Source organism: Salvia hispanica, chromosome 2 (genome assembly GCF_023119035.1).
Source record: "Salvia hispanica cultivar TCC Black 2014 chromosome 2, UniMelb_Shisp_WGS_1.0, whole genome shotgun sequence".
In the NCBI taxonomy this organism is placed as follows: domain Eukaryota; kingdom Viridiplantae; phylum Streptophyta; class Magnoliopsida; order Lamiales; family Lamiaceae; genus Salvia; species Salvia hispanica.
In genome coordinates, this window is record NC_062966.1 from 9,216,532 (window position 1) to 9,225,652 (window position 9,121).

General features: G+C 40.2%; 1 long non-coding RNA gene and 1 pseudogene across 1 annotated transcript; both read right to left on the reverse strand.

Annotated features, from left to right (window-relative positions):
* Nucleotides 1–35: 35 nt before the first annotated feature.
* LOC125203769 lies at nt 36–1,746 on the reverse strand. Its single transcript, XR_007173435.1, has 2 exons — nt 442–1,746; nt 36–337 (listed from the first exon to the last, which is right to left on the reverse strand). It is a non-coding gene; the product is annotated as an uncharacterized LOC125203769 (long non-coding RNA).
* A 2,902-nt stretch (nt 1,747–4,648) lies between these two features.
* LOC125206231 lies at nt 4,649–8,677 on the reverse strand (annotated as a pseudogene).
* Between the last annotated feature and the right edge of the window lie 444 nt (nt 8,678–9,121).

Below are 9,121 nucleotides of genomic sequence, written 5' to 3' on the forward strand. Positions count from 1 at the left end.
GCAAAATAAAAATATGTTCGATACACATCTAACGGAGAAGAATGTGAAGAATTTACTTTCTAGCTAAGAAAGTGCAACTACTTTCCAAATTACACTTTAGCTTACTTAATTAAGTACACGTGAGTTTAAGAAAAAGGAAATGAGAATGCTAGTACACAAATTTACAAGTATGGGCTAAAAGGCTAAGAACTAAGGCCGACTCTTTTACTACACGTTGGGCCTCTTCTTTTCCGAGCCCGAGCCGCACACCACCGCGACCCCACCCGGTCAGCCGGTGAGCCAAGGCAGCGAGCCTACCTCCCGGGACAGTTGGGTGGCAGCAAGTTGTCTCTTTCTCCTACAAAAGACAAACAAGTATATTAGATGCAAGGGGAGCAAGAGGGAAATTTAGGAGTACTAAAGCAGCCAACAGATTTCACTTAAGGAAGATGACAATGATACCTTTGTTAGAGTAGACCAAAACACTTGCCAAAAGAGGCAAGAACAGCTGCAACTTTTGACCCCTCAACAAGCCCCTGCAAAAAGGAGAAGAAAGACAACAAATGGCATGAAAGCATAGTCCTTATGTCCTTAGAATACCACCAATTCTCAGTTAAAGAGTGCTGCATGAGGATCACTAAAGTTGAGATTTTCTGCCACATAGCAACAAATGGTACAACAGCCATTTAAAGCCTCTCGAGTACACACTCTTGCCTATAAATCCCCCTCCACACCACACACCAACTCCTTTCACCCACACTTCAAATTTTCAGCAAGATAGAGAGTAAAGAGTGGCACATAGCCGAGAGTAACAACAAAGACAGCCACTCCTTCGACTTTTCCAGAGGTAATACACCTCCACCCTTCCTCCCAATCTTTTTTCATGCCATCATATAGAGTCACCACAACTTAGGAATCACAATCAATATAACATAAGCACGATAGGCTGCCCTTATGCTATAGTTCAGTAGCAAGTTTCTTTTTTTTAAAAAGAGTTAAGCTCTTTCCAGTGAGCAACCAAATAAATCCCAACAAGTTCAAGGAATCCCCATTAATCACATAACAATCTAACATAGTTACTACTCCAAGAACTCAACATAAAAGCCACTAAGAGGTAGGGACTAGAGAAGGCTTAGCTTAATCGTAGAGTTGACCGGCAACGGCGGGACTCCGAGGAGCTCTGCGGAACAGCTGCAAGCCACGGCCGAGAGAGGGAGAAGGAGGCGATGCCTCCTCTCTGCTGCCGGAATCGCCGAGGATGGAGCGCTGGGCAGAAGGGGTGAAACGGAGAGAAGCGAGGTCTTCTCCTCTCCGATGGCGGCTCGACAGCTCCGACAGAGGCTCGCTCACGAGCCCAGAGGTCGGCGATGGGTAGGTAGCAGCGGCGAGGGTTCAATTGGTGTCGAGGCGGCGGCTATGGCGCTCCGGCGACAGGTGAGCGGCGATTTCCGCCGAGGAAGAAAGGAAGAGAGGGAGATGGAGCAGAGGCGGCGGCTATGGCGCTCCGGCGACAGGGTGAAACGGCGATTTCGCCGAGAGGAAGGAGGGAGAAGAGTTAGGGTTTTTGTTTTCAATTTGGGAATTTTATTTTAGGGAGTAGACGATGGAGGTGAGAATAAGAAGACGAGAGACAGAAGAGGGGGAGGCGATCGAATTCCCGGCGGCGCAAGGGAGGCGCCGATCGGAGCAGCGAACGGCGAGGGGGAGGCGTCGCGCCACCGTCTCCTTTCTAAGCTAGGGATAGAAGTTGGGATTGGATTGTGTTGATTTGTGAAAATGAGAGAGAGAAGTCGATGGTTGAGGATGGGGAGTATTTGGGCTTCCCCTCTTTTTCCTTGTTTTGGGCCATGTTCAATTAATTAATGTTTTGGGCCTCCCTTATTTTTTTTATAGGTTGGGCCACCAAATTAAATAAAGCATGGACTAAGAATTTAATTAAATCATGGACTCTCCTATGTTATGGATTAAATAATAGCCCGCATTTTATCTCCACGAGGATAAGTCGTTTTTTCTTCCGGAATTTTAGTACGAGTGCTCAAATAATTAATTTTAAGAGACTACAATACGCTAACGATGAATAGACCTCGAGCTTATTTTAGTATGCTTAAATAAATGGCATGGGAGGTAGCACCCTCTAGTTAAGTGAACAATTTCTCTAATTTAATTAAATCTACTGATTTAATTAATATTCAAGAATTTTAGAACTCTTCTAGAAAATTTAGAGAAAGAATAAAATGATCACACACTTAGGATGCATTCATGTCTAAGCTTAATGGATATCTCAAAATCTAATTAAGTATCTTTTTATTTCCTAAAGGGACGTCTTCGAACGTCATCTAAAACCAAGTTAAGGAAATTTCGGAAGGAGCTTTAGCTTTTGAGGTGGGCATTCTTTTAAAACGTGTTTTTAGTATGAAAATGTGATTCTTTGCTCAAGTATGTTGTCATGCCATGTTTTGTTTTATGATTACCTATCTGCTTGGCTATGCCAATTCAAGTTAAATCGAATTCGGGTCCCAGTAGGGCCGCAAACCCTACTCGGACTAGTGTACACATAAGGGGACCGTGAGCTAACAAAAGGGGTTGGCCGGTCCAGTGACCGTCGTGGAATGTGGCCACATTCCCGGTTCACACAAGGTTCAGATATGGTATATCTATGTTACGTGATTGCGCAATCAAAATCTTTACTAAAGGAAAAGTATTTTAGTGACTCGGGTCTTTTAAAGTAAAACCCCGTGATCACTCAACTGTGGCATTGACAATTAAAGATAGAACCATTTTTGGCAATGTGCCCACTGAGTATATCAAATACTCAGCCCTGCATGTTATTTTCAAATGTGCAGGTTGAACGTGGACGAGCAGGCGAAGGTGTTGGGACAGGCTTTTTTTTTTTTTAATAAGAAGTTAGGTAGCCCAAAGTAGCATGTCTTCATACGTGCTATTTTGTCTTGGACTCTTCCGCTGCAAAACTAGAATTATGTGCTAGAAAGCTATGAACTTAGTCTTGATACTCTGATCACGTTTTGACTATGTACCCATATGCCTTTGATACTTTTGATTTGAGTGATTTCACCCTTTTTACGTTGTCCCTTGATTTTTGAGAATTGTTTAGTCGCGAAATAGCTACGCTCACTAGCACTAGGGAGTTGTGGTCGTGACATAATAGGAGAGATTTGATATCACAAGGCAACAATTTCTTTCCTTTCTTCAATTTCCGCCAATTTCCGCCTAATTTTGACTGCACTGCGCAACGTTCGTAAAATGGCCATAACTTTCTCCACAGAACTCCGATTTAGATGTTCAAGGTACCCACGCGAAGCTATTTCGAAGACGAAGAGAATGGTATGTATTAAGCACTGATTGGACTTCAAACTCATTGGCATATGGGCTCGAACAGAGGCTGCTGAACCTTGACACCTTTTTGCACAATTTTTTCTATCTTTTTCTATCATTTATCAACAAACACATCAAAATACCAAAATATATAATATATGCAATTTAAGAACATAATTTGCAAAATTGACATTTAAAACGAGCCAAATCTAGGCCTTAAAAACATGCAAATCCCGTGTTTATCAAAGAGTCATACTTTGTCAAATTATTAACATATCAATTGCAAATAAAATCATTGACTTAGCCTTAGGATGGAACCGATTAAGCTAAATAAAATGGTTGTATCATAATTAAACTAAAAATGATGTTATTTATACATGTATACATAACAATTTTGACTATTGGATTAATCCATGACTTTAATATAAGTAATCTCACTTCTTGGAAGGGGGAGTTTAGTAGACTAGTAGTGGTTCTGGAGTTAGCTAAACCCAAATTATGTGGATGATCTTGGAGATAAACTATTTGGATTACTTTAAGATTGATTAAGGTGTAACACCCATCTTTCTTACTTGCTGAGGCCGGGCGGGCTCTTCTGGCTCGACCGGTTCTTCTGCGTCGGGTGGCAGCTTAACGAGACGTACATGCCTATGATCGACCGGGTCGGGTTTAAGAGATTGAGGTGGAACACCGGGATGAAGCTGGATTGAGGCATTCAGAAGAATGAGTGGTACTTCTCTGCTCTCCTGGAGAAGCCTATCATCATCTGAGATGGCCTATTTCTTTAGGTTTTTTCAAATACGGAGGAGTATAAGATTAAGATTTGTATTTTGATGAATAGAATTTTGTGTTGCATTGAATCTCAAGTTATTATATGGGTGAATTTTGTGAGAATTTCAGTGTAGGATTGTTTGCACTTATCTGTTTACTTTCTTGTGCTGTCATATTGATCAGACTATTTTCCTAGTAACTCTTACCAATACAATAAACAGTGAACTACAAAAATGTCCCTGATTTTGCATTTGCACGTATGTGGTCCATGGACTCTAAAATTATCATTTGTGGTCCCTCAAAAAATATCATTTGTGGTCCAAGGACTGCATACGTGCAAACGGCAAAGTTCATGAACCATTTTTGTAGTTAACTCAACAATAAAATATTATATTGCTTCAAAATTGCAATCTCTTATCAGTTATCAAACCAAAAAAATGTGCACAACAATTTGAACAATTCTTTCAAACAAACAACGCTGCTAGAAAATGACAAGCTAAGTAGAAAGCCTTGTATTTTGCCTCAAATTTACAGAAAATCAATGGATTTTGATCATAAAGCAATCCTACTTAGGCTCCAGCATTGAAGGGGGGTAGTATCCACTGTAAGCAAAGAGGCTTTGGTTACTATAAGGATGGTTAGAGCCTTTGCTGTGTCCTTCATAACTTGCTGAGGTTGAGGCTGATTCAGCATTAGGATTATACCCTGCAGCTTCCATGATGTTCTCAATCTCTTTAACAACCTCACTCATATGTGGCCTGCTCTCGCCCGACTCATGTACACACCTCTGAGCTACGTCCACAAATCTTTCCACGCTTCTGGGAGACGGGCTTGAGGCTACTATCAGGTCAAGAATGCCCTCAAGGTTGTACATTTCCTTGTTTGTATCCATAAGTTGCTTTACTTCCCTCACTATGTATTTCCCCTTCTCAATGGGATTTCTTGCAGTTAGAAGCTCCAAGAGCAGCACCCCGAAGCTGTACACATCGCTCTTCTCTGTCAGCTGTTGCGTCATGTAGTATTTGGGATCCAGATATCCCTGAGTTTAGAAAGGAAGGATAATATTTATCAATGATTTTCAACTTGAGTATTCACATGAAAAATGAGAGTAAGAGTGCTGCAGTATACTTACCATTGTGCCTTTAACTTGAGTTGTGACATGACCTCTTTCGGGTTCATTCATAGGCTTAGAGAGACCGAAATCTGCTACTTTTGCGTTCAGTCTCTCGTCCAATAAGATGTTGTTTGATTTTATGTCTCTGTGTATGATTGGAGGGTTGGCTAAGTCATGCAGATATTGAATCCCTCTGGCTGCTCCAAGGGCTATTTTCAGTCTTCTCATCCAATCTAATCTGATTCCTAACTTTCCTGTAAAGAAATATACTATTATTCAATAGTTTTCCTTCTTACATAAGGTGATCACAAACACCAAACACCAGACCTATAAGCTGAATATAAGAGGCAGTTTTACTGTGCATCTATTTCAAGATTTAGCTATGTTGAAAAAGAGGAAAAACCTGAGAGACTATCTTTCAATGTGCCATTTGCAATGAACTCGTAAACCATCATTTGTTCACCCTGCTCGAAACAAAAACCTACTAGAGCCACAACATTCTTGTGATGGCAAATTTAATTCTTTGCAATCCATTTTAGGAATGGCAAATTTAATTCTTTGCAAGTAAAGATTCTAGAACTCAAGTTAGTCACCTTTCCATATCCTCCACTTCCAACGTCATTGAGTTCTGAGAAGTTATTTGTGATTCTCTTAAGTTCTTCAAATGAGAAGCTCTTTGCTCCTTTCAGCTGTGGAACTCCACCGCTGTTCTCATTTGAATCCCACGAAGCTGCACGTATACATGAAATATATCTTACAACTGCTGAGCATAAAGAAGAACAAAAATCATATGTTGAATCTCAAACATACCAAAAGGATCATTCTTTTTGTCAGCTGTATCAGCTCTTTTCCTCTGCCGGTAAGCATAAACTCCCGCCATGAGTAACAACAGCACTAGGACGCTGCCACCAGCCGCAGCTCCTATGATGATGCCGGTGCTTGACTTCTTCGATGAAGCTTGCTACACAAATTTTGCAGAAATCAGGAAAAAAAAAAAAAAAAAAAAAAAAAAAAAGGTGGCAACAATAGATTGATCTCTTGAAATATTTGCATTTTGGAAACTTTACCTGCAAAATAAGGATAGCTGTTGCCAATGAAGTAAAAGGGACCATATTCCTTTGGTGGTTTGAAGGTTTGGTTGCTTAGCATAAATCCAATAGCGGAGATCCCTGTTCGATTGAAATAGTCTTGGCCGGATGGGAAAACTTGCAGGCTGAGCAGTAGGTAGTTATCCATATTCTTAGTTGGATTGCTGAGAGAAACAACATCTATAGGAAGGCCATGTGACTTAAATGGGGCCTTCATGTTTTGCTGAAGAGATGCGAAAATGCTTGAGTTCCCGTAGTTGGAGAAGGAAGGAGCGCGGAAGAAGAGTGTTCCTGTGTATGGATATGCACATGTGCAACTGGGGTTGAAGACTCTATCTTCAGTGCAAGGCTGAGGATTACAATTCTCTAATGGCGTTGTATACGTAGGGGGAGAAGGCTTGGGAATCTTGCAGTAGCTCTCTGTGACGCCTTCATCACAAATCAGGTTTCCCACAAGCCTGCAACATGGGAAGGAAAATCTCAGCAGCAGAATCATCATCAAGATATGGGTGATAGTATCAGAGTAATGGAAAAGTTACACGATTTGGATATTAAGGCCGGCTCGTTGTGTGTAGCCATCAATGAGATTGTCCTGCAAATCAATCTGTGCAGTTGGCTGCTGGGGTTGGAACCAAAGCTCAAGGTGCCATTGATCCGATTGTTCTTAAATGCGCTGAATTGGGAAACGGAGGTATATATGACTATGATGATGATGGCTTGAAATGATTATCAAACATACTGATTGAAAAGGTTACTTACACAGTCTGCAGCTGGGGGAGGCTAAACATGGAGGGTGGAAGTGGGCCTTGAAGTTGTGTCTTCTCCATTATCCTATGCATCAACGACGTATAAGATAATGTAGAGAAAGGCCAAATACACACTTAGTTAGGAGAAACATACAGTGAAGTTAAAGATTGCAGAGATGAAAACCACGGAGGCACATCAGTTGCATCGAATGAGTTATTGCTTAGGTCGCTGCAATGAATTCAAGACTTATCCATTAGTACTATACTACAATACATCATTGTCTGTTACTACTAAATATATGTGACTTACACATAGTTGAGTGAGTCCATGCCAGTTAAGTTTGGCAAAACACCAGTCAGCTTATTATTTGCCAAGAACCTGAAAATGTGCAATTTGTTTTCACCTTTAAGATGGGAACGAATATGAAGTCGAAAGCTAACTGTTTTTTTTTTCTACTTACAGCTCCTGCACATGTGTGAGATTGTTGAGGTTTTCAGGAACTGACCCACTTAAAGAATTTCTAGCAAGCCGGTGTGCAAACAAAAGATCTCATTATGCAAACAAAAGGTTATGTTTATGTTACTTACACAACCTCCAGAGCCTTCACAAGGCCCAGCGTGGAGGGGATTTCTCCGGTAAGCAGATTGTTCTAAAGAAGCCTAATCGAATAAACATTATTAGGACAAAGCAAAACAATGCTTGCATTATATGTACAATAACCACAAACAATGTTTCATTTTTGTGACATTGTGATGTACTTACAAATGTATAAGGGTCATATTTGAGTTGAAGAGCCCAGAAGACAACTGATTCTCTCCAAAATGGCTGCCTAAGATTGGCATATGCATATTCAATACGTTGAAACATAGCAATTTACAGACATATAAAGAGCAGAGGAACTTACAACATATAAATTGCAGAGAAATTACAAGTGTTTTGTTTTGAGAAGCATGTCTGGGTGAAGTTCCATCAGAAACGGGGATCGTTCCAGTAAGTTTATTATCAGCTAAGTCCAGTCAATAGAGATTTGATCCTTGCCAATTGTAGGAGGTATCCCGCCAATGAAACAGTTTGAGTTAAGTGACCTTCGGTTCAAGGAAAAAGCATAAGATGGGAAATGCTAAAAGAAGTAGCAAAAATTTATTTAACACATAGTCGGTTCTTACAGGTATACCAGCTGCTGCAGAGATCCGATTGAGGATGGGATTGGACCAGAAAATCCACAACCTACGAGTATCCTGCGATTCATGTAGTCATAGTTTCTTAGGAACAAGTCGTCGACGTGTCATAAAATGTTATGTAATTATTCTTATAAGCTTGACAACTTCTTCATATCTCCTATGGCTTGTACGACAAATCCCTACACGAACCAACATATCCGTATTGATATCAACAATGCATTGTACTAACACACATGAGGAAATAGAAGTTATGGAAATGAAACACATACAGTGTCTGCAACTTTGATATTTTCACAATGTCTGATGATAACTGGCCACTTAAGTTGATGGGGGCTAGTGTACTGAAATTTGCAGATGAAGGGGTTAGAACATACAGTATCTATGCGGTTAACGCACGAGAGGAAAACTTACATAGAGATGACGCGATTGTTAGCGCAGCTGATTCCTTCCCAACCAGAACCACACAAGGATCAGACCCTAGCTACCCAATTTGGTGGGAAGTTTTTCTGATATTATATTCCTGTATGATTCTTCAAACTCTTGTGGAAATGCCTATTATATATAATTGAAGTATAAAAGTTGTATAAATACTTTAACTGCTATTTGCAAATGTAGATATCATCTCTTTTTATTTATGTAAGAAGAATAAATATTGAATTTCTACTCGCTATAATCATGACATTAAATAAAATATTTTTTGCATATGAAATGGAGTATATAGTTTATAAAGTAAACAATTTTTACCATCATTTTTGCATGTTTGGCAGCAGTGGCGGACCTAAAGAGGGTCGTGGGGGACCCATGGAATCCCCAACCATTTTACTAATATACTATGTATTATCTATATTAACAGCTATCCTAAATAATTCAGTAGCCCAGTTGGCTTTTTCACCAGCCCTGGCAAGTGA